The sequence below is a fragment of the Falco naumanni genome, chromosome 4 (genome assembly GCF_017639655.2).
Source record: "Falco naumanni isolate bFalNau1 chromosome 4, bFalNau1.pat, whole genome shotgun sequence".
Lineage (NCBI taxonomy): Eukaryota > Metazoa > Chordata > Aves > Falconiformes > Falconidae > Falco > Falco naumanni.
This window is the reverse complement of record NC_054057.1, coordinates 87567070-87591512: the sequence shown is the minus strand read 5'-3', so window position 1 is coordinate 87591512 and position 24443 is coordinate 87567070. Positions and strand designations below refer to the sequence as shown.

Genomic DNA, 24443 nt, shown 5'->3' with positions numbered 1-24443 from the left:
GCACCTGTGGGCACAGCAAGGCTCGCCTGGCCCCTGCTCTCTCCAGCGAACGGGAGGAGAAGCAGGGCAGGGGCTCAGGAGCGCCCAGCACCCACCCACCCAGGCAAACCCTGGTCATCAGTTTTGACAGAGAATCGATGCAGCTGTAAATAAACCTCCCGGCCTTCAGGTCCCAGCAACACCTTATGCACCAGGGAAAACGCTCCGCGACTGCAGCCCAGGGCTTGTGCTGGGACGTCAGGTCATCCACATCCACATCATGTTCCTGCTGCGGGGGATGACAGTGGTACTGGGCTCAGTGGTGGCTTCAGCAGAGCCCCCACCCCGGGTCTGCACAGCACTGAGACACCAGCCCAGTCCCCCCAGTTCAGCTCCCCTGCCCCAGCCCCTCAGCTGTGCAGAAGAGCGCTGATTCACTGCTGACCTACAAACACAGGGTGCAGGCTGCCGCGCAGAGAAGGATCCTCAGCACATCTCCTGAAGTAACATCTGGCCCACAGCTTAACTTCCGAGATGCGATTTTTTTGGAGGCACAGATGAGTTCATTTAAATGACTATAAAAAGTTCCGAGCTTGCTTACCCTTTCCTGCCACCTCACAGCCCTGCTCCGTGCCTGGGGCAGAGGCCAGAGTCCTCCCCATGAGCCGCCTGCGCCCCGCTCTGCTCTCAGGCGTCCCCCGCAGCGTGCACACACAGGTGGGCACCCAGGCACGACTGTGGAGAAGCACCCAGTGCCGTGGGTGGGCATCACAGCCGAGCTCGGCATGGGCAGGTGGGCCACCTGCCCCACTGCACAGTCCTGCCGGGAGCCCCCGGCCACTCCGCGCCTGCCGCCTTCCCCCACCGGCACGGGGGTCCCCACGGCATGATAGGGAGTGGGGAGCAGCCCCACCACAGCGGGTACTGGCAATGCCACCTGGAAGGCCTGGGGAAAGATGCAGATGCTCTGGCATCTGCTGGCCTCCCACTTAGCATTTGGGGAAAAAAAGGCTCTTTTTCTGTGGCTTCCCCCCAACACCACTCCTGCCTCTGAAGCAAAACAAACACATTTCACCTTTAATCGCCTGCCTGTTTGCTTTGGCTTTCTCCTCACTGCACTTTCGGCCTCAGCTCTCTCCTGTGCCAAAGCTGTGCAGTTGTGCCACAAGAGGAAAAAGCCAAGGATGAGTCAGGCTCAGGCAGGTGATGTACTGAGGACTGTTACGTGCTGCAGGGCGTGGACGTGGGGCAGAACGGGGCAGCGCAGCCATGTCCACAGTGGGGGAGAGCCTTATGGCTCAGACACGTTTATGGGACAGCCTGGGGGAAGGACGGGCTGTGAACAGGCTCTCGCCTCTCCTGCTCATCCATCCACCCGCCCCAGCAGCCTGGTCCGCATGCTACTGATGGAGAGGCAGAAAGAAATTAAAGGCATTAAAAAATAATAAAAAAAATCCTGGCTATGCCCAGTTGCGCTTATAGATTTGTTGTGATGGATGCAGCCCATCACCTCCTGCGGACGCTGCGAGCCTGCTCCTCATGGCAGCCCGCCAAGTCACCGAGCGCTGCACTCGATATCTGCTGGATGGCTCAGAGCTCGGCTCGTGCCACGGTGCTGGACGGGAACACGGCTCCTCAGGGCCTGGGGCAGCAGCAGCTGCTTCTGCCTGCAGGATTCAGAGCTGTCTTGTCCAAAGCAAGCAGCAAACACGAATGCAAGAGTATGCACGATGCTTCCTCTGCGGTGTCAACTAATGCTGTCCTTGATGTTATAAATGGGGAAACTGAGGCACAGAGCGTGTCTTCTCTGGAGCAGCAAGCGAGGTGGGAGGAATTCCTGCAGCGTCTCCCTAGAGCCAGGGCAGCCCCCTCACAACACCAGTGCTGGAGCTCGCAGTCAGGTCACACTGGCTCTGTCCCCTCTCCAAGAGGATCAGAAAGGATGTGTCACCAGGAGACAGGGCTCCAGGCAAGAGAAGGCAACGCGCACGGTGTCCCCCTTGGCATCCTGCATAGCGGCACACTATCAGGCTGCACTCTGGCTATGCACTCGGGGGAGCTGAGCATTGTGACAGGCATCAATTAAAGCCTGGAGATAAAGCTCAGGAGGTGGCAAGCTGTCATCCAAGAGGGAGACACGGCATCCAAGAGAGAACTGCCTGCTCCCGTTGCTTTGGGAACTGCAGGTGATGGAGAGGCTGAAAATGGGTGCCACACATGGGGCTGGGGAGGCACTGGGCATGGTGAGGACAGCAGCTGTACAGCACAGCCCCCATCCTCCTCCTCCTCCTCTCACCTTTTGGGTTTCTACCTGCCTTCTCTGACCTTCTCCCTGAGCCTGTCAGGGCCCTGCCTCAAGCATCCCGGAGCCGTCCCCTACATTTGTCCCTCTGCTCTCCAGCCAGCAGGCACATGCTGCCAGGTAGGACTGTGCTAAGCTGCAGCCCCCCAAAACACCCTGCACCCCGACGGACCCAGAAGGATGTGCAAAGCTGGCGTGTGCCTGGTCCCCCTGGACAACTCTCCAGTCTCACCCAGTGCTGCCACTCCCGGGCCACCACTGAGGTCTCTGTTCCCAGCCCGTCGCTGCCCACCTCAGTCCCTCGCTCTGCCTCCGAGTGCCCACCTGCACCAGTGGGACAAGCCCTGCCCTCTCCGGCTTTTAATGGCTGCAAAGCTGCTGTCAGCAAGGGACACCCATGCAGCGTGTGGGACTTTGCAAAAGCTTCTCCAGAGGCACTGACATCGGCCAGCGCAGGAGCATCTCCCTCCCAGCAGCCTCCTAGGCAGGGTCTCAGGGCCAGTTCCTTATCTGATTAGTGAGAGGAAACTTTCCCTTGGTGCCACGTGGGAAAGGAATTTAGAGGCTGAGTCAGCCCATCTGCACAGCATGCAGATGAGAACACTAATTTCCTTGGGCTCAATCTCTTTGAAGTTCTCAGAGGCTCTGTGTGCTGCTGAGCCCCCACCAAAACCCAGCGCTGGGCTGGGGGGACCAGCACCCCCCTGCCCTGAGCAACAGCTGGATGAGCCAGGACCCCCAGGGGCCTCACTTCTGGCATACCAATGTCTAAGGTAAATCTGTGTGTGAGGGAGGAGGGCAAGCCATGGAGCGGGAGGCACCTGGAAGCGCAGGGGATACCCTGTTTGGGTGTAAACGCCTGGGGCTCCGCAGGCACGTTGCTCACTCAGCGTGCAAAACTCATCCCCCCCTCCTGCTGCCAAGACCACAGACATCTGCGCTGCCCCACGGGCACCTGTAACCCCTCTCTTCCCCCAGCCCTGCCTGTCCCACCCAAATGCCTCCTTTGCAATAGAAATGGGAGGGGAAATTAAAAAATAAAAACTAAAGTGACTTTCTCAGGGCAGGGGCAAAACCTTTGCTCGGCGTTGCTGCTGCAGGACCCAACACCAAGCTCCGGCTGCCTGGTGCCAGGGGACAAGGACAACGCACACATGCCCTGGCGGGGCTGGGGGCTGCACGTTGAGAGGCAGCACAGCCGGGGCTCACCATGCTCCCTGCTCGCCAGCCCTTCGCCCTGCAATGTGCAGGGGTTTAACAAAACCTGCCCCCCGCAAGGCAAAGGGAGCCCCAGCCCAAGCAGGGACAGGCAAGGCAGCACCACCGCCACCCCACGGGTCGGGGGCAGCCCTGCTGCCTGCCTGCGCTGCCCAGCTCCACAGCATCTATTTCACACCCTGACATTTATTTTGGCTCCTTTACTCCCTCTGTTCATTAACCGATGCTCATTGCCATGGCAACCGCTGAGTCACCTGACACACAACTTCCCAGCCTCCAAACAAATACCACAACAGGGCTTAAATCACAAGAAGCCCCCTGCGACCCCAAAAAACACTCCCTGAGGATGGAGCCCTGCCCTGGGGAGGTGCGGCTAGAAAGGGCTCCAGGAAAGGATGGGGTGGCCGCTCCTGGCCCTGGCTGGGGGCTCATTGCCCTGGAGCAGCCAGCACATCCTCAGCCGCCTGGTCCCCATCCCCTGGTGACGGCAGATGCAACTCTAGGCTTTCCTCTCCCAGCTTTGCAACTGGGCCCTGGTTACATCATGGGCACAGAGGCAGCAGGGTTTGTCGGTGTCCTCAGGCTCTCGAGCTCCTTCCTCTGCCCACGTTTTCTTAGGCAGAGGTAATGCTGGACCTGCTCCCTGGCCACCCCTGCCCCCCTGCCAGAACTGAGGCTGTGGCTGCGAGCTCAGGCACGGGATGCCCCCTGCTCCCGGGGCTCGAGCCTTGCTGGGTGCTGGGGCTGGCTGTGTGGGGAGGACTGGCCAGCGTGGGACTCACTGGGATGCTGTCCTGAGTCGGGTGCAGGCTCAGCTGCTTGCTCCGGGCACTCACAGCCGCAGCCCCTGCCAGCGCCTCGCCTGGGCAGCACCGTGCCCCTTGCCAGCATCCAGCCATGTGGGAAGCACCAGCACCCAGTGCAGCTCGTGCCGTATTGCTGGGAGTCTGCTGCCTCCCCCCAGGTCACCAATTGCTTTGCTGCCAGTGGTCGGGCTCCTCTCCCTTCAGAGGAGGAAGGAGACCTCCTGCCAGCAGGGAGCACGCCGGGCTGCTGGGGGCTGCTGGTGGCTGCTGGTTTTGCCACATCCCAGCTGCTCTAGAGTAATTTCCCCAGCTGATACCCATGGCTGCAACGTGACTCTGCACCGCGTGCATGAGTCACATCACCTTGGGTTTAATTCATCTGCCGGCCAGGAGAGCACCAGCAAAGGCAGTGTGCTGCTGCGGTTATTCATTCCCCGCTCAGCTGTCTCTGTGGTAGATCTGGGTAATTTTCTCTCCCTATTAGTGTGAATCTTGATTAGCCAACTTGGCTTATCACTGCACTTCCCTGCCCGGAGCCCAGCACAGCAGCAGCCAGCTCTGCTCACAGCAGCTCGTGCAGCCCCACTCCAGAGCCTCCCGGCTGGGAAGCAGAGCTGTGCGGGGGAGCCCTGGTCAGCCGGCGCTGCCTCTGCTCACCCCCCCTGGCACAGGACAGCTTCTTCCTCCGCCTTTTTCTGTACTGAGGCACCAGGCCTGCCCACCCCCTCCTCCAGCAGGGTCCTGCTTGAGAACGCACGGCTGCCAGCGCACTCAGTCTCCCCACGCCAGCGCACACTCTGGGCTCCCCCCGATGCACAAACCGGCAGGGACAGTGCCCAGCCAACAGGCACCGGCAAGAAGCCACAGAAACAACGGTCTGAAGCAGCTGGTCAAGTGCCAGCTGCAAAGCCTGGAAGATAATCCTTTGTCACGTTACCCGGCCCTTCCATCCCAGCCCTTCCATTTCACTTTCCTTCTTTCTTCCCTAGAGGAGCATCCGCAGCTGCACAACACACTGCTTTCCCACGGCCAACGCTGCTGCCAGCCCCAGGGCAGTGCAGAGCCACTAGCAGTGGAAAACGCTGCGGCCATGCCCGGGGAAGAGATGCATGGCTCTGGAGGGCTGGCGCTTTGAATAAGTCAGCCAACAGAGCAGTAGCATCAACAGGCGGGATGCGGAGCGCCAGGGCTGAGCCATGCCCCCAGCTGCAGGGGGCTCATGGCATGCGGGACCGGCCAGCCAGGACACACGAGTCCTTCAAACACTTGGTGTGCAGCGCAGCACCGTGCTCCTTGCCCAGGTTGGGTTAAAATCTCCGCCACATCGCTGAGCACCGAGCAGCTCCTGCCACTCCCGCAGCTGCGGAGGCAGCCCCGGCAAACCCTTGGCCAGCAGCAGAGCAGCACCCATCTGCACCCTGCACCGGTCTCAGTGAGCTTTGGTTTAAGCTCTCAGTTTAATGGTCCCACTTTAATCCAGGGGCACCCCCAGCATCCCCAGGCGAGGGAAGCCCTCGCCAGCTGGCAGATCTTTCAGGGCATTTTCCACGTGTAAGCACTGTAAGCGGCAGCGGGGCCATTAGCCATGCAGTGCCTGCAGGGTGTCCCTGCCCCATGGCTTCAGGCTTGCTGCAGCAAGCCCTGCCTTTTAGGTGACAGTGGATTTAATTTGGAAGAGATGAACTCATATAGCACATTTTGCATTCACTGGTTTTGTAAAGGCATCTCTTCCCTTCCCTTCCCGCAGGGCTGTTTTTCATCCTGCGCTCCGTATGATTCTTCGATCCCTCTCACCCCCACCAGATCAGAGCATTCCTGAGCTGCGCATTAAATAACAGGACTAACGCCTGCCCTCTGCAAGTCCCCCCTTCTCCCCCGGACAAGGGCTGCCTTACACAGGGTAACACTTCATTTCAGCAAGGTCTTGTTGCTGCTGCTTTAGTTCATTCGCATTTCAATGTACGTACACTCTGCACTGCGTTTATTGGAGAATGCAAAGGCAATTAATTGATTTGATCTCAGGTCTTTTTCCTCTCAAAGTCCTTTTCCCCAGGGAGGGCTGGGGGGGAGCAGGGAGGGGATTGCAAGGGAAGTACAAGTCTCATGATAGTGGAAATATGGCTAAGAATATTGATCCCAACCCACAGAGCCAGAAGACTAAAGAGCTCTAGTTATGGTTTTAAAATCTCATTACTTTTCATCCAGTGGAACAGTTTTCCAGGGACTATTCTGGTTGTTACTGCTCAGTGTGCAAACTAAGTCTCAGCTGGGGAAGATGAGCTAACACTGTTCTTAAATGAGAGCAAAATTCGTCTCTCCCCTCACGTTGGCTGGCTCAGCAGAAGTCCTGGGGCAGGGTCTCATTTCAGCCCTCAGCTCTCCGCACCTCCTGATAAATTCAAGTGAGTTATTTCCCGAGTTGTGGTTTGCGTAATGACTTTCCTAAAGGCACCTCGCGATGCCAAATCCCTTTGGAGGAAGTGGTGGGGTCATTATGGTTTAAGTTATCTGAAAACTAATATTCCTTGGAGAACCAGAGCTCCAAGCTTAGCTGGCAAGCACTGGGGTACGAGCCTGCGGCACATCCTCAGATGCTCAGGCTCTGCACTCTCTTGAGTAACAAGAGCAAGATACCTAAATATCTCCAAGGAATTAAAAACTTCAGGGCTCATCTTTTTTTACCTCCCACCCACCTCCCAGATGCTTGGAGAGATGGAAAGAAATTCATCGGTATGCCTTCCCTTCCCCAGCTTCACGCTCTGCGAGGCACCCTGAGGCTCTTTGCATAAGGTCCCTGGTGCGAGACTGCAAAGCTCCAGGGTTTCAGGTTCGCATTAGACCTGGCCCATCCCCCAGTGCCCAGCGCCCAGGGCTTGGCTCAGCTGGTGCTGAGCAGCTCCGTCCCGTGTGCCGGGGAAGGGCTCCAGGGGTCCTGGCCACCCCCAGCATCTTGGTCACCTCCCACATCACCAAGTCTTCAACACAGCCTGGTTTCAAAGACAACACAAGCAGCTCAGAAAGCATCAGGGAGGGCCGGTGGGACAGCCACCGACACGCCGGACCCACGGCTCAGAGCAACTCAGCTAGAAGAGCTGCTGGAGCTGAGGATGCCCGCAGCCCGAGGAGGGGGTCTCCTCACCTCCCAGAGCCAGGGAAACCCTGAGGAGTCGTGAGGGACCTGTCTGCACCATCAAGTCCCTCAGACCATGAGCTGTCAGCACTTCACACATACATCTGTTTGCTTAAACTCCACTGGAGAGCAGCTCAATTAAGGCAAAATCCACACATTCACTTAAAAAAAGTCCCCTGCTCTGTGTTAGTGTCTCTAGGCAGCAGCAGTCTCCTCGGGGTGGGTGTTGGGCTCCCCACCACCTGCCAGTGGGACAAATCCTCCTCCCCGAGACCAAGTTATCCTCCCAGCACATCCCCAGCACCCCAGCAGCCCCACACCAGCTTCCCACTGGGGTACCAGCGTAATCTGGCTCTATCTCTACTTCACACTCACTCCCCCTCTCTGCGGTGGTGGTTTGTGTCTGAGCAGAGTCACCTACACAGACATGCCTTTTCTGAAGGACTTTTTTCCTGTTGTAAAAAAAAAAAAAAACATCAGTGGAAAAAACCCAAGTCAAATGGAACGAGCACAACAGGGAGGAGGTGGCAGAGGTGGGCTCTGTGGTGCCGGTGCCGGCTGGACGCCGAGGCCAGCACGAGCACACGCTTCAACACACGCACAGCGGCACAAGGACTGAGCCTCCCGCACATCCCCGACAGCTCGGCGGGTTTGGGGAGCAGCACCCAGCTCCACGCTGCCCGTGATGGGCATCCCCACGGGGGACACACCAGGGCAGCCGTGGGTGCAGCCCAGGCGCTCACACCCATGGGTGGACTGGGAGCTTCTGCCAGTTTTAGCCTGCGAGGTGCCAGTGATCGGTGTGTGTCAGAGAGACTTTACTCCCTCAGCATTGCTAAAAGGAAAAAAAAAAAAAATCTACATTTTGACAGTGACTCATCATCTCCCATTCTGGAATCTGTGGGGTTGTCGCAACCTACACAAGGCAGTTCAGAAAAGCAAAACAATTCTGAATAATAGAGGAAAAAAAGTTTGAAAATGATGGGTAATCTCTAGCGCTCTGCTTCAAGGGTTTAGCTTTGTTTTTCTCAATTATAAAAGTAATCAGGTAATGCACTGGAGCTCCTTCCAGGGTCTCCCCCCACGCTCCCCTGGGTTTCCTTCCTCCCTCCATCCTTCCACACTAGCAGAGTGCTCATGGCAGGGAAATGCCCCACTGCAAACCTGTCTCGCAGGAAGATGCCAGGCTTTCCCGGCCAGGACGGGGTGGGAAGGCACTGGGTGCTGTGGTCAGGGTGAGCACAGCGCACAATGTACTGCTGGCATGGCATGCCAACAGCAACGGGCAAGCTGGCTGCCAACGCTGGGAGCCCTCGGCCCGGGCTGGGGAGGACAGTGCTCATCAGCACGTCTAAGGAAACCACTTCATGTTTTATCTTTAACAGTGAATAAACATTGATTTTTATTTTAAAAGGTAATTGACATTCCTATGATAGTGAAATGAGTGCTGGAGCAGCCAGAATCAGCATAAATAAGCCATGTGCTAGAAATTAATGAGCTTCACTGATTGAGTTTATCCGTTTAAATTAATACAATTCTAGTAATTAGAAAAAAATAATAATCTCTTGTTTGTTTGCCTGTTTGGAGACGCTGATGGTAAGAGACAGGTCAGGAGTGGGAGCCCGGGCCCGGGCTGAGCATCCCTGTGCCAGAGGCACCGGGATCCCCCCTGCGTAGATGCCATCAGGGCAGGATCCCACTCTCCCCTTAACGAACATTTTTGATTCACTGGGATTAACCGATGAGTTTCTGGGAAGGGTTTGCCTTCCAGCTTCACCTTTGGCTATCAGTAATAGGGGTGGCCAGCTCAGTCCCACGAGATTCCTGGATCCCGAGGCTTTTCACTACCAGGATTGGGAAAGCGGATCCACCCCGCAGGGGGGCAGCCCTGTGCCCACTGGGGGAAGGGAGGGTCGTGTTAGCCCCCCTCCCCCCCTCCCATCACTGCTGAGAACTGGTGCAGCTGAAAGCTCTCCGCAGGGGTCTCTTCATGTTTCCCCAGGTTACTGTTTCCCCCCGTGGGCTGCAGACAAGGACAGAAGGATGCAAATGCCATTGGCCACATTACCCTCAGCCATGGGCAGAGCATGGCGGGGGGGAGGGGGGCGCTGGCACCCCCCAACCAGAGCTCAGCGGGCATGTCCAGCCCCCAGCTTCACCCCACTGTCAAACTCCAGTTTCACACACCTGTCCGGAGGCATGGTGCGCTCGTCCTGGGGAGAGCCCTGGGGACCCGCTCCCATCCCACCTCCCTCCCAAACCCGGCTTTTCCTGCCACTGCCCAGAGCCCTGCCCTGCCCAGAGGGCTGCAGCCGCTGCCACGGGAAGAAATCCCCCCATTTCCCCGCAGGGAGCCAATGCTCCCCAAGCCACAGCCACCTGCCAGACACCTGCCTTACAGCGGCCAGGGACATGTTTGAGAGTAAAGATTTTATTATTGCTTTTTATGCCTTCAGCAAGTTGTCCTTCACAAACACTTCTGCCTGCCTTAAAACAGCTCCTCATTTAACTTGTTGAAATACGTGCCTTTTTCTGTTTCTCTTTCTGGACACAACTTCTATACATCAAATGATGCCTTTTTCTCTCCTTTGATCTTTCACTATAACAGTATTTTTTTGTCTTCTTCGCTGCTGGTGTCTCTCCAGACTAGCTACATCATGTTTGCAGCCACCGTACCTCATCAGGCCACTCTGATCACCAAACCGTCCTGCATCCCACGTCCCCGAGGTTAAATCAAGTCCCTTACCAGACTGACCAGCCCCTCCAAAAAGCATCATTCACAGTGTGCACCACCTCCATTTCCATGTCACTTCTCAGGGCGCTGTTTCTGCAGCCTGTGGGATAACTGAAGCTCCCCATCAACATGGTCCATCTTCAGCCTCCAGTGCCAGGCTTTGTGTCAGCAAACTTGCAGCAGGGACTCACACGCAGCTGCACTGCTGCTACGAACAGCAGAAGCTCCCGAACCCACCCTGAGGAGGCTGGAGCTGGAGGTCACTGGTCATCGCAGCAGCCGGTGATGGAGAGGCATTAAACCAGCAGAAAAAGAGAAGGGAGGAACCAGGGGACAACCGAGCTCTCCTCCAGCACATCATCAAGATGGTGAGAACAGAACACACCAAGAAAGCAAAAGGCAGCCCCTCAGTTGCCTGCATGTCCCAGCGGTGAGCTGGGATAATTAACAGAAGGATCCGGACTCGCTCGTTTGTTGGAGTGAGTTTGACCTATGTGGTGTTTGAGCCCTACAGAGAGACATGGCCAGAACCCTGGAAACTGGTGGTAAAACCGGCCCAGAAGGGACCAGGTGGGAAAAACAAGGGTCAAGAGTGGAAAACCCCAGGATCCTCTGGTTAAACAAGTTGCCGGTAGTTCAGACAAAGATAATCTATAGGTATGGGGTGCTCTGGTGTCTGCTTCAAACCCCGAGCTGTGCCAGGGGTCAGACCATCCCAGAGGCTGCTGGAACACCCGTGTATGATAAATAAGGGAGAAAGCTGCATTATGATGGGAAGTTGGAGGTTTCACTTCGCCAGTATTAAAATGTCCTCTGAATTTCTAAAAACCTATAAATGACGATTTCATAGCTCTGAAGCATGGCATCTCGCACAGGGGAGTGCTATTTTAGACTCTGTGTTGACAGCTGAAGGGGAATGGATCACAGAATTAAAAACTAGTTGCTGCTCAAGTCCAAGCAATCATGACTTGATTACGCTTCTTACAGGCAAACAGGCAAGTCCAAGTCACTAGCACATATTCTTAGTGCTTCAGAAGGTCAATTCACAGAGCAGAAAACAATTATAAGCCAAATCAGTTAGGAGAATGGATTTAAGCATAAAAGCATAACTGTGAATAGAGAATGATTTAAGAGTGTTTTACCCCAAAACTCATAACGGCGACAGGAGTTTGCATCAGATTTTTAAACTGCCTGGCTAATATGTAAACAGCTATAAAAATAAAAACATGCCCAACAGAAAGAAGAAAGGAGATATTCATAACTCTGAATATAAATCAGCAACTAGAAATTGTAGAGCACCGATAAAGGACGCAAACAAACAGAAAAACCATCAAAACATCTTTCCCCGATGCATTAGGATGAACAACAACAACAGAAAGGAGCAATGCTCTCGCCCGTTACCAAACACAAATGGCAGAAGCGTTAGTCACAGGACTGAGAAATGTTAAATAACTGTTATTACAACTGCGACATTTCATATTCAGCACATTCACATCCCAGCACTTAAAGAGACATGCTGAAGGAGCCGACTGAGCAATTAGCAGCGGTGCTTAATGCCTCGCTGGGAAGTTCCCCAGAAGGGTGAGGATGGAGCTGCTCCGCCGCAGGGATGGGATGCAGCCGCTTGCCCTCCCCGGGCTGCAGCACGCCCTGGACCCGCAGAGCGGTGCCGCCACCTTCGCACCACGGCCCCGGGCACTCGGGCTGGCATCTGATGGCACAAGCGGGGACCAGGAACTAGGAGACAGGCCACAGACACAGAACTATGAGATCACTGGTCACCAAATTTGCTTTGGTGCAACAGACAGCGGACTGCAACAGGGGCTTTGTGCCGGTAACGGGGGCTTCGTGCTGGTGAGCACAGCGCGGGGCTGGGGCAGGCGAGTGGGTGATGAGAAGCATGATGGGCAAAGGAGCTAACCTGCTGCTTTGATGCACGGCAGCCTGGAATAACAAAGTTTTATTCCCTATTTCAAGGTGAAACAGCTGCTCAAATTTGTGACCAATACCACGGTCCATTTTGCAAGAAGGATGTTAATAAAACCAGGGAGGGTAAGAAAAGGCAGAAGGCTCAGAAGGCGCTGTAAGGAGCCCGACCGACGAGCGAGCGGCTCCGTGCCCTCTGCGCAGCCTGATCTCAGCCCAGCGCTGCAGATGCTGAACTGCATTGAGGGCTGTGAAAAGCAAATCATTTTCCAAAGGAGCCCCACAGTGCAGAATATCAAGGCTAAAAATATGTAAATCGCCATGGAAAGCACTGTCAGAGCTTCAGCAAGAGTAGCAAGTTGCCAAAAGGCAATTTCAAATTTCCAGGCTCACTGAACGAGGCATTAAAAAGGTCACTATTTCTGAAAGAAGGATCTTTACAAATAAACACATTTGCTGAGGACTCGGTGAGTCATGCTGGAGCAGAGCACAGAGCATTTCCAACCTAATGCTTTTGACAGGCCACGAGCAAGGCGATCTTTTCATGTTTACAGTTCATCAATAGTTTTTACAGCTGCACAGTCAATCTTTAAAGCACATTTAGCCTGGGAGGAGGCTCGGCAGGTTGTTTTCCTTGCAAAAGTGATATTAAATTTATTTTTTTTCTTCCTCTTTTATAGCATTGATTTGAAGGTAAGTATTTGAACTTCAAATACGTGACTGCCACTCAAGCACCTGCCTGTTTTATATATATACATATATATACTTCTGTCACATCTCCCTAACGATATAAATATTTGAAGTTTACAGCTGATGCGCTAAAAGGAACTCAATCCATCAAAGCCTATTTATTTCAGGGAATTCAGTGGGCATCGTGCTGCATGTTTGCTGGTGCAGGAGTTGGGGGTGCTGGCAACCTGCCACCACAGGCTCCCCACTTCCCCTCACCCCACTGGCACCGGGCTTGCTGCACTTGGTGTAACCCGGGGTCAAGGTCCGGCTCAGCCCCACTCACTATCACAGGTACCAGAGCACATCCAGTGCCAACCAATTTAGCTTGCTGCCTGCTGGGACGCGAAGCCGCCTCCTCACCATCTGCAGGAGGGGAAGAGAGCCCCAGGAAGCCAGTTCCAACGCCCCAGATGGGGAAAAGTGATATTCAAGAGTAGCACCATAGTTTCACTCTTGGCTTTTTTGGGAGAACAAAAAGGGACTATCCTACAGACTGAGCATTAGGAGAGGACCTTGTTGATGAACGAGGGAGTGATGCCAATCTTGCCTTCCCCCTCCAAGAAATAAAAGCTTTTCACCTATGCCCTAGTAAGTTTTCCAGAAATTCAGAGCAATTTCCATCGTGCAGCGCCCTGCCCCGCTGCCTTTGGGAGGGCTCTGCCATGGGGAACTCCTCCACAGTGCCAACTGGCAGTGTGCCCCCTGCCTGGGGGCAGTGGCGAGGAGGATGGTGTGTCCTCTCCACCATCCATCGCTTTGGGATTTCACAGCACCGAGAGACCCCAGCACATTGCAACGAGCTTCCCCGGGCCCTTTGAGCACCCTCCCACCCCCAGGCAGCGTGCAGGACTCCTCTGTCCCAGGCTCTCCCTTCCTCTGCCCACGCCGCAGCCCTGGCACCGCAGGCTCCGTGTCTGGCCACCCTTGGGGCAGGGAATGGGACCACGTTCCTGGCTACAAACCTGCTCTGCTTTCACACGTGTCAGACCTGGGCCAACTGCCCTGCGGGTCCCCGAGCCACTCACACCATTACCCTGGCCATAAACCAGCCTTGCCTTCCCCCAGCTTCCCAAATGTGACTCAAACCACAAAAAGCACTTTGCTAGAACAACTCTGGGGCTTTGAAACAGCCCCAGCTCCCCCGTGGCTCTGCCCTTCCAGGAGGCAGCAGCCACCAAAGAGAGGGCTGAGGGGGGAGAGAAATAAAACATGAAAGACCCTGAGATGGATGGGCAAGCAGACAGCCTCACAGCTCGTGTCCATGCTTTCCATCTTTTTCCTACTTTGCATTAAATTACACAGAAGAGCCCGTTCTGCTGCTGTGGAAGCCAGGTGATGCTTTGCCATCAGCTTTGAGGACAGCAGGGCTGTGCCCCACAGCACGGCAAGTGGAGGCGTTATCCCTGCCAGCCCCGGGCACGCAGAAAACCTCCTGGGACACAGCTGCCACACCGGCACAGCCCGGCGGCACCAGCCCGGCGGCACCAGCCCTCCAGTCCTGCCACCCAGCACTTACCGGGGCTGCCTCCAGGGGTTCAGTTCCCCCATTTTCAGCTCAGGCTTGTGCCCAGGGTCCGTTGCTTCGCCCTCAGCACTGCTCAGCCCACACTGCACATACCTGCAGGGAAAGTGGTGCCCCACAACAGCCCTTTCAATGGGTCAGTCCCAGCTGCAGCCCAGCATCTCCAGCCTGGTTAACACTCAGCACACACCAGCCTCGCTCTTGATGATGCACCAGCAGTATTGGCTAAAGGAGCTGATGAAAGCTGCAGTGAGGGCAAGGCAGTGGGGCTGGGGTCTGCACAGTCTGGGGCCAGGCGCTGTGTATGTTGGGTTACCAGTATTTGCTGCGTTATCACTTCCCATCACTCGCCTGCTCCCACCTCCATCAGCTCCCTCAGGGCACTTCGCTTTCTGCTGGATCTGTGTTTGTTATCTGCCCTCGCTGCTCAGTGTGTGGCCCCCAGCCTCATTCACCTTCCCAGCTGCCAGGAAGGAAATATTGCCCCTCCACGGGCTCCCCGTTTGGCTCTGGCAGCGCCCAAGTGTCTCAGAGGCTCCTCTGGCTCCTGCACTGAGCCGGGGCAGGTGATGTTATCCCAAATTTACAGATGGGGAGTGAAGGACTGGAGAGATGCAGATCGCAAGCGTCTGCTCATTTTTGGGTGCTCAGCTGGAGCTGTGCACAGCCTGGGATTTCACAGCCCTCGGCACAGCCCTGGAAATAGGCTCTGCGCGGGAGGTGACAGTGCTGCCGCCCAGCTGGCCGAAAGCACTGCCAGAGCTTGTGCTGTGAGCGGGGCTGATCACAACAAAACCCAGACCCCGAGGAACAGAGTCTGGATGCCGATGGGATGTTCTGCTTCTATTTTCTGGAAGACTTCTCATCCTGGGGGGAGATATATCCAAATGAACAATACAAATAATTTCTAAACATGTGAACTTGTGGATCCTGAGCAGCCCTTCAGACACAAGGGCTGCTTCCAAGATCGTGCAGCGAGCATCCCAGGCATGACACCCAGCACACGCACCGAGCTGCTGCCGCTTCACACGTGCTGCGCTTGTGCTGACCCGCAGGTGATGGAGCGCAGCTCACACGTACCCAGTGCTGGGCTGGTGCTGGGGGCCATTGCGCTGCAGCAGCCCCGTGCACCCCGCGCCACTCGCTCCCCAGGCCGAGCGCTCACTGCCTGCAGACGGGCTGTGCCGCGGGAGCGCGGCTCACGGGCGGAGGCGCTGACATGTCTGTCTCTCACCTCAGCAGTGAGCGAGCTAGGACGAACAGGAAAGCCATACGGCACACGTCTATAGGCATGCACAGAATCTCAGCCAAGGGGGTGCCTCTGCCCTGAGGGGATGAGCTGGTGGTCCCTGCTGGGAGTGGGGACCTGCCCTCCTCCGGCTGCCGGCCAAGGCTGGAGGGCTGCGGCAGCTCCCGGGCCTCCCGCAGCAGCAGTGGGAATCAGGGCTGGTTGCAGCAGTATGCAGAGTAGTTATTATTTAAAAATATTATTATTATTTAAAATTATTTAAAATACTCACTCCACCTGCCCCTGGCCTCATGGCCACCCCTGCACCCTTGCTGACAGCACTTGGGCTGCTCACTGACAGACACAGAAGACCCGGTTCCCGCTTCTCCCCCAGCTACAAGGTCCCACAGCCCGGGCTGCTGCTTTCCTCCTTCCCACGAAAGGCACAATCACTCTTCTCATCCTTCAGCTTTTCATGTTGGATGGAAGGCCAAAGACTAACGCATAGAAACCACTTTCATCCCTGGCTAAAGCATGCTGAGGAACGACAAGAGATTCTCCTGGCACGGAGAGAAGGAGCCCCAGGGCTGCGAGAGGCTTCCCGACACCATCGGCACGGCAGTCTGCTGCCAGGCCACCGGCTGGTGGGGGTGGGCAGCAGGTCCCCGTCCGGAGGGGACCCGGCTCTGCTGCCTCGCGGGGTCCCTGTTCCCCCAGCCCGCTCTGCGGCAGCGTCGCCGGTGAAGCCGCGCGGTGCAGCTGCTGCACCCTGATAAGGTTGCTCAGCTGAGCAAGGCTGTAAAGGCAAATGGAGGACTTGGCAAAGATGCTGTGCAGCCTGGCAGAAACGACTGCCTGGGCTGGCTGGTAAGGCAAAGCCAGAGCTGCCGTGGGCTCAGGACGTCCGGGAAAGTCAGCGTGAGATCGCAGTCTGTCCCGTGAAGTGACAGTGACCTTTCCCAGCCAGGCAAGCAGCCCTGGGGTCAGGGTTGGGCAGGAGGCAGCCCAGAGGCAAGGCAGCTGGTGACTCTCGCAGCCCCTTGCAATTGCTCATGCGATGACGTCGTGTGATGCAATTGATAAGGCTGATGCATCAAAGCACTCTGACAGCTGCAAAAAATAACTGTAAGTTGGTTTTTAACATCAAGCCAAGCATTGGACGGGCTGGTCCCAAGGGGCTTTTGCTCCCTTTTCAGGAGGGAGCCCAGTCTCTCCAGCTCTGGGGCCAGGGCAGTTCTGCAGGACGTCAGCGCCTCAATGCAGGTGCCAGCAGCATAAGCCAATGCTGATTTTAATAAGTTAAAATCAGGAGTAATTTAAAAGGGTAGTTGCTTGTTGGTAGCCTCTTTGGGGGTTGCTTCCCCCTCCCCTTGTGATTCCAGGCACGCACTGAGAGTAAAGGTATAATTAGGGGACAATTACCAAATCACCAGCAAAATTGGAAATGCATGCGTTCAAGAGGCACAAACACAAATGTCACCCTCAAATGCTGCCTTTTGCCACTGCTTTCCACTGCCCGAGTCCCACGGGGTGTATGGCAATGCCCACACCCCCGCAGGCTCCCAGCTGCCCTCAGAAAGGCCGGGGGGGTCGCACATCCCCCCGCGTGCCCTGTGCCCACCCCCGGGCTCCTGTCCCAGCCCAATTCTCCTCCTTCAGTACAAACCGCCTGGCAAAAAGCAAATGCCCAAAGGCCCCAGTGAGGGTGGTGGGATGGCAAGGAGGTGCTGCTCCTGCTCCCCCGCCGGCCCTCTGCCTTCCCTCACCTGCCTTATCGTTTCTTTATGACTCTGTTTGCACAATACAACAACACAGTTCCTAACAACCTGACGTGGGAACGGCTAAGCCATCCTCTGCAGCCTGACAGTGCCAGGTCTGTCTATAGATTGTGGTGTCAGGAGATAAGAAACAGGCAATATCTGAGGAAATCATCATGCAATATCACCCGTCCAGCAGTCACAGTCATTCCTCCTGCCTCTCCCCATGATGACTATGAAAAACCCTGGTATTTTCAAGCCTGTTGTCAAATGCAATCACTTCACCCAGCGTGCAAGTGATTTTTGCAAGGGTTAGGGAGGTGAGCAAAGCCCAGGTGTCCCACCACATGCCTCAAAAGGGAGCAAAATCCTGCTGTGAGAAGATCTTTCCGTGTCTTCTCCTTCAGGCAAGCAAGCCCTGGGGTGGCAGCAGCCCCGGTGCAGGGGAGGCATCAGCAAGAGCACAGCCAAAGCAATGGGGAAAGGTGGGATGGAGGATCGGATCGCAGCACTTGTAGCACTAACATCCTTGTAAACCCTTGGAACTGAGACGGTGGTTAGATGATGGCGAATCAGCCCTGCTGCTGAGGCTGCCTGCCACGGCGCGGCGCGCAGTGAGGGTGGGAAACCCGCCTCTGGGAGCCTGATTACAAACGATGTGCAAACAAATGCAAAACATCAAGTTGCCATAAAAGCGACTCAATTACAATCTGGCCCTTTTGCCGGCGCTGGCCCAGATGCAGAGCTGCTAAGGGCAACGGGACGGGTTTTCTGGTCCTGCTGAAGGCAGCTGGCTCTGCTCTGGCTGTGGAGTGTGAGCTAATACACATGTAGAAACCCCACCTTGTCCTCGTGTTTCTCCAGAGACTGCACAGTGAGCAGACTTTTGTTTCTGCCAGCTGCTCTGCATCCCTCCCTTCCTCGGACAAGCAAGGGACTAGACCAGTCAAGCGAAGCCATCGCTCAACAGCTCTACCACGGAAAGCCAGTGGCCAGGCAGAGGCATGCTGCTAGCCACGCAGTGTGCCCCTGGTCCAGGCAGGGATGGTGAGGACTTGACGCGTTTCTGCCTCCAACAGCATCACTCCAAATGACATGGGACACTTTAAAGCACAAAGCATACCCTAGCCTGAACTCTTCATTTTGAAGATACTGTTAAATACCTGCCGCAAGTAGATGGTTAAAAGATAATACAAATGTAAAAACAAGAAAATTTTGGAAAGCAGCCCCAAGTCCCCTTGGGCCGACTCACTGGTCCGTGACACAAGCAGTGTTTTACGCTGGGGGTTGTGTAACAGATCTGCTGTGCGATGATGCAGCCCGCTGCTCCTCCTCGGCACAGGCTGCAGAACCTGTCCTCCCCGGAGCCGCCGCAGAGCTGTCAGCACGCGCGAGCCAAGGGAGAAGACACCAGTTGTCACCCTGGCACTGACATTCTTTATCACAGCAGGTGTCTTCTTAATCAAAGACGTTATCTCGAGATGCCCGCTGCTGCGGTCCCCCTAAAGTGAGCCACAGCTCATTACAGCCCGCGGGGGTGGGATTGTGTAGAGCGAGCGGCGATGGATGCGTTCCTGGGGTGCCTCACCCCAGAGAAAAGCTATGGAAAACCTCGGGTGCTGAGCTTGAAGTGTCAGCCAAAGCAAACCCACCCATGGACCCTTAGGAAGGGACGTGAAACCCCCTCTTCAACCACTAACACAAAATGCAGTCAAACACCAGCTTACAAATGTCATTTAAAAAAACGAACGGAGTTTTAGATGTCATACACAACTGCAGCCCTTACTGACGGGGGAGCAGGGCAGCGGGCGGGCAGGAGCCCTCCCCAGTTCCTCCAGTGTCACCAGCGCGTGGAGAAAACCCTCGCCAAGGGCATGGCCCTGCTCACCCCCCATCTCCCCATGGCGCTTCGGAGTGACTCAGTGAATGGGGTGGGCACCTTTTCCCTCCAATGTCTTTGACTAACTCACCCTCAGCACCTACCAGCGCTGATGTGCATTAATGACAGTGGATCCGTCGCATCTGCATCCTGCCAGTGCATGGCCATGAGTCAGCCAGAGACACTCAACAGCAAGGTGAGCCAGGGATTAACCTTCCCTGCCAAGTGGGACCCCGCGGGCAGCGGCTGAGCAACCCCCCTCCATACTTGCGGGTTGGTGCATTTATATAAGTTTAGGAGCAATTTTGATTTTCCTGAGAAAACAGGTTAATGTCTCTTTATGAAGTGCACATTGTGTTCATTAAAATTCCATGGTGAAATGCATGTGAAAAGTAACCACTGAGATGCGAGGAGCATTGAGCAAGTTTAATACCACGGCTCTCTCATCTCATCTCATCCCAAACAGCATGGGCAATTGAAGAGCATTGCAGGTGGCCACACCTGGACCTTTACCCTGAACCACTGTGCCAAAGAGCCCCGCACGGTCCAGGCCGGCTGTGCTGGTGCACAGGGAAGGGTCTTCACCCCATGGCCCAGCCACAGCAGTGCTGTGTGCCTCCCCAGGACCCCTATAAAAGACAAACACTAAGGAATCCACCTGGCCTCAAATTACAAAAGGCAAAAGGGATGCAGAGAGAAGGGAAGTGATTTACCAAAGGCCATGCAGCGGAGCCAAGCATCTTTCCCTTTTCCCTGTCTGCTCTCAGCAAACGTCATCCGCTGGCACCTCCCGGCCAGCCTGTGCCAGCGCCCCACCTCCCTGTGGAGGATCTGGCCCGGTCCGAGGGGCATCCTCCCCCAAACCACAGCTACGCTCCCAGCTGCCAGCCCCAGCACTGGGGCTTGTAGTCTTCATTAGCCATCCCCAATTATTTACAGCCGTAATGGAGATAGTGACCTTGCATGGGAAAAAAACCCACCACTTGAGCCTCATTCAAATTCAGACTTCCACCCCTATTAAACAGTAACAGCTCTTGAGATGACAGACTCTGCACCACGCCTATGCAGCAATAAAATGCCTGTTTCTGAGCTGTTCACAGCATACATTTTACTCATCACGTGCTGCTCACAGGCAATGTGGGAACCAGCTCTCTACTCCACCCCAGAAAACGGGATTTTTGTCCAGCTAAATACTGCAGCATCCCAGGAGGGTACACTCTGCACCTCCTGCCCAAAGCGGCAGTTTCTCAGAGCAGAGCGGGTGGCAGCGAGCTGAAGCACGGCTCCTCTGCCGGCACCTTCCGCAGAGCAGCGAGATGTGAAGGCACGGCTGCCTGGAGGCTCGGTGCCGGCTGGCAGCGGCCTGGGACTCCTCTCTGCCCAGAAGGATTTTTATGGCTTCTGGCATTTGGCCACGTGCCACAAGATGACGACGGGTCTGGAGCAGACCGAGCGTCAAGCTAGCCCGATTTCCCTCTCTATTGGAGAACAGTAATGAGGGTTTACTCAGTACATCCTCCACCAAGGCGAGGTTCAGGGATTTCCCAGGTCAGAGGTTATGCCTGGGGCAACGTGCGTGACACCTCGCAGAGCCCCATGCTCCATCCCATTTTGACCCTGGTGGCACAGCTGACCATGGTGCCAGGCACCTGGCCAGCCCCTCCTCGGTGCTGTCCTGGTGGAAAGGCTTGTTGGGGTGGAGGGGTCAGACCTCAGCGTGGTGATTTCACCAGCTGTTCTCAAATGGGGAACCGGTCCCTCTTCACCCTCACTCACCGCTATCATCTTGGATGCCTCCATCGTCTACTTTCCACCAAAGTTAACTCGACAGCTCCTAGCTTTCATATAAAGCAGAGCACATAACCCCTCCCCACTCACCTCCCCCAGCCTCCCATGCTGTTACAGACGGGTCCCGTCTCCCCCTCCATCACCTCCAGCCCATGCTTACAGCCCACATCATGCAGTCCCTCTCTGCACAGCCGTTACTCCTGGGCTCTCCTCGCCAGAGGTGGTGGGCATCCCTGGGACAGCACTGCGAGTGGTGGCATCAGCGGGGGGGGGGGGGGGGGGGGGGGGGGCTGTGCCAGGGCTGTCAGGGCAGTGGGCTGGAGCAGCCGCCTGCCAGGGAGGTCAGCGCAGCTGAACACAGAGAGCCTGGCAGCCATGGCACCGGCACCGCTGGCAGCACCGTGAAGCTGGACCAAGAGCACCGTGGAGAAGTGTTCAATTGCAAGATGGGTTGTTGATGAGAATCTATTACAGACACCAACCAGACAGAGGAACAGGATGAGCAGCTCCTTAAATACCTACCTATAATGAGTAGAGAGAAAAAGTGCTCTATCATGGATGATTGCAATCTCAGGGACATTTGCTTGGCGCTTTTAAAAATTAAAGATAATAACTTTCTAACAGAAACAATATTGCTGTCACCTTGGGGAAATTCTCTGCTTGGCCTCACTCAGAAGGACTGAGAGGAGCTGAAAGCAGGGGAAGAGCTGGTGGCTGTCCAGAGGCAGCTGCTTCCAGCCCAATTTAACGCCTTCGGTGCAAACCAGCTCAGCTCAGCAGAGCTAAAAGCAACCATGGACAAAAACAGCTGGGGGAAAAGCATGAACGCAGAGGCACAACTGCTACTCGGGGGCAAGGGCAGAGCACTTCCCCGGCATCCCGATGAGCCTGCTGAAAGGGGAACTGAAGATTGCCATTAAAAAATAAAAAATTAGGGCTTTTGAGACTGGAAGTAGCGGTTAGGACACGCACGCGGCTGATAAAGAAGCTGATAGGATCAGTTAAAATAAACCTGCAACCCAAAGGTTTAAGCAAAACAAGGAGGAATTATTTCATTAGAAGAAAGGAGCTTTACTGCTGATGTAAATCACTATCAGATCATGACGGTGCAACTGTCAGTCACGAAGCAGAAGTGACACACAATTATTTATTCATCAGATACTTCTGTTCTGTACTTGGAGACAAACAGGTTCCTGTATTCCGCCAGGAGTTAGGCAGGATGCTAAACAGCGGCTATGAAGTGTAAACATGAAACTGGTAGGACTAGAGAACTTTCCCCCAAGAGTGTTCAGAGAATAGGCTGAGGAGTTTTTTGAAGATATAAATGGATTTTAATAAACCTTGGCATTCTGTTGAATTTCTCAAAGATGGGAAAAGCTGGTTTAATGCCACGAGTGATGGCGATGGGCAATGGTAGGAGCTGCCTCCCCAGCATTGCCTGTGGGTTAGCTGAGGTGGGCAGCGGCAAGGAGGAACCGGGGGATGAGATAAATGTCAAACAGCCTTGCAGAAAATAGATTTATCAAACTTCATAAATTTTTCTTGATATGGTTACAAATTCAGTTGATAAAGGAAGTCAGTAACATAATACATTTAGAGTTCCACAGGGTATTTGATTTAGCTCTCCTGAAAAAGTAAAAGACCAGTATTATGCAGAATCAACAGCGCTTTATTAAAGGGACCGGGAGGCAGATTGCAGAGATTGTACATTGTCATCCGATGGGATATTTCTTCAGAAGATCACCTGTTAACACAGGAGTGCTGAGCTATAACAATGTCTTTATCAAGAGTCTTAAAAAAAACATGAAATAATTGTGTGTAGAAGAGGCAAACGGCAGAAAAAAGACTGACTGCAATATTAATGAATGATGGAGGTAGGTCAGGCGAATTTGGGCAGCTTGGTACCACGGACTCGTTTGGCAACGGCCATTTTTATACAGGCAAGTCTAAGGTTTTGCAGTTAGGAATGAGGAGAGCAAGTTACAGTTTGGGCGTAGGAGATGATACCCTGATGCTCAGCAGCACAGAAGGGGCTTGGGGCGGTGGCGGACCACCACGCGAAGAGGTTCCCTGCAGATGCTGCAGCTAAGGGGGCTGAAGCGACCCACAGCTGTACAACCAGACTAGTATGCAGAAAGAAGGGAAAACAGTTGCAAGACCAACTAGCAGCTATTATTTCTTATGTTCAAAGGAAGTTTGAGCAGCTCATTTCTTTTCTCAATGCAACAGTCAGCCTGGGGACATGGCACAGCCACCCTCAGCTGAAGTGTCCAGGGCTGACCATCTACCTACAATGCACCAGGAGCCCAGCAGGAGTTGCGGGTCAGGTGTAGAAATGGCTCAGCAAAGTCCTGTGGGCTGCAGGGGCCAGCTGACAACACCCACAATGTTGTTTGAAGCCAGATCCCCCGCAAACGCCCAAACCGCAGGCAAAGCTCTGCAGGTTCGGCAGGGAAGGGTCACCGGCTTGGCAAAGGCTGCGCTGCTGCTGCGGCGGGGGTCACAGCGCTGGGGTGCTGGGACATGTCCGAGTGGGACAGCTCAGCTGAGGAGCAGCTCTGGGTCCCCATGTCCTCACACAGCCACAGGCAGATGTGTCCTCTGCCAACCGCCCTGCCTGCCCCCCAGCTGGACAGCCCGGAGGGACGGCAGGATGCTGTGCCTCCTCGGGGAGGGAGGCAGGCAGAGTAACGCTTGCCATCCTCCAGAAATGCCAGAGCAGTTTATTCTGATGAGTGAAACGAAGGAGGAAAGGAAAAGTACCACATCACCTTAAAATATGTTATTTCAAGCAGCCTTGGCCAACTCCTCCTGCTACTTCTGCCTGCTTCAGAGCCGCATGATGCCATGGAGCCAGTCCCAATCTATACCACGCAGCGGGGAGGACAAGAAGGCTCCCTGCATTTAATGATGCTGAATTTAATTAACTTTGATGAAAACCAAAGTTCTTTCACTTTCCAAAAAACAACACAAGCCCAAGCAGCTATTTCTCAGCTCCAGCTTTCCCCCTGAAGTGCCGTGCATTTCCCTACCTTTTGCATTAACGAGGAAGTCACAGCAGAAAACAACGGGCGACAAAGAGCCACGCGGGACACGCACCAACAAACGCTGGTCACATTTGAGCGGGAAGTACAAGAAGACACCTACTAAGTATTCGCATATTGTAAAAGTGATAATTAGAATTCAAACGCCGCAATTTAAAACAGAGGCTATCCTAGCCCAGCAGTCTGGGAACGCCTGCCTGGGCTCCAGATATTGAGTCAACCACTAATTTGTGTTTTCCAGCGTGGGTGTCTCTACATAGGTCTGCGGTGGCTTCATTCAAGATTTATCCGCTCTCGCCTATGGGCTTTTGACGCTCACGTGGTGTGAGCGGCTCCCACGCAGGCGCTGCGCGTGAGTGACTGACATGGATTTAAAGAGCATCTGCGACGGAGCGTGC

General features: G+C 54.9%; 1 protein-coding gene across 1 annotated transcript in view; it reads right to left on the bottom strand.

Annotated features, from left to right (window-relative positions):
* Positions 1 to 24443, bottom strand: part of CACNG3 (calcium voltage-gated channel auxiliary subunit gamma 3) — a 32833-nt gene that overhangs the window by 5514 nt on the left and 2876 nt on the right. The window lies entirely within an intron of this gene.